Source organism: Solanum dulcamara, chromosome 1 (genome assembly GCF_947179165.1).
Source record: "Solanum dulcamara chromosome 1, daSolDulc1.2, whole genome shotgun sequence".
Taxonomy (NCBI): Eukaryota; Viridiplantae; Streptophyta; class Magnoliopsida; order Solanales; family Solanaceae; genus Solanum; species Solanum dulcamara.
The window spans coordinates 51,824,787-51,826,034 of record NC_077237.1 but is presented as its reverse complement, the minus strand read 5'-3'; the positions used below and the strand labels follow the sequence as shown (position 1 = coordinate 51,826,034).

At 38.8% G+C, this 1,248-nt stretch overlaps 1 pseudogene; it reads right to left on the bottom strand.

Moving 5' to 3' along the window:
- Positions 1–831: 831 nt before the first annotated feature.
- LOC129904495 (5S ribosomal RNA) lies at positions 832–952 on the bottom strand (annotated as a pseudogene).
- Positions 953–1,248: the final 296 nt, after the last annotated feature.

The following is a 1,248-nucleotide window of genomic DNA, read 5'->3' as shown; positions in this document are numbered from 1 at the left end:
CTACAACTCATTACTTGGCCTCAAACTTGTTTCAAATCCTTATAGACCTATTTCCAACCTTCACTCTTAAGGGGCATCACGTCCTCCCTTCCTTAGAGTTATTTAATCATGTTATAGATAATCTGGGTCATGGGACAATTTTTAAGAAGCTTAAGAAGACCTTCCGAAGCACAAAGGTATGGGGTATAACATCCTTCCCCCCTTTAGAACATTCGTCCTCGAATGTTAACTAGCCTCATAAGGTCTTATGAGTGCTTCAAGATTTTGTTGTATTAGTTGTCTTCCAAAGGCCTCTTATTAACCCATAAGTCAATTTAAGAGGGTAGATTACCCGTAGGCATAGAGAACAGGTGATATTTCTTTTCCCTTTCTTCTTTCCAGTTCTCTTACCACACATCATATTGTACCCTTTACACGAACATGTGTAGGAGCTTAAAGTGGCTCGGAAGATGCCTTAGTATTGCCATACTAGTCTGTATGTAAACCTGTATCATTTCTCACTTCCTTCATCTGATGTTAGGGCTCCACTATAGCTTTTGTCCTTATTACTGATTGTACCTTAAAGGTTTTGCTTCAAACCATCCTATACCTTCCCTTAATGTATTCAAATATAAAAGTTACTTGGTTACTACCGACTTTGTTTATCGAGTAATCACCTAGTTTTACTCTTGGGATACCGCCATTCATTAGTTGCATCAGTTGTTTTGCAAAGCTACATCTCCTATCTTAAAGGGTCTTATCATCTTTCACCGTTGAGTCACATATACACAATACTTCTTTATACCAACAAATCCATGCAAGGCCAACGTATACATACATCCATGTCATCTCATATCACAGCCACATAGGGCTTCCCAGGGGGTTACCCATACTAGTACTATTCTTGCCCAAGCACGCTTAACTTCGGAGTTCTGATGGGATCCAGTACGTTAGTGCTGGTTTGATTGCATCCATCCCTTGTGGGGTCTCATTTGAAGTTTAAGCGTTCCTATTTACACATAATAACATCAGTTGATTTTCTCTTATGCTTATATTTCTCTTGTCCACTTCCCTCCTTTAGGGTGTATCCATGTCATTATCTGTTTATTTGTAACTTTCCAAATGCATAAGAGTCCTTTCTAACCTATTTAGTATACTGCCTTATTTCCATATCTTCCTTTACATCCCCTATACTTTGGGTTACCCATGTACGAAACCTTAATACCATCATGAGGTGCTTAGAATCCTCAATTTACAGTACCAACTCCA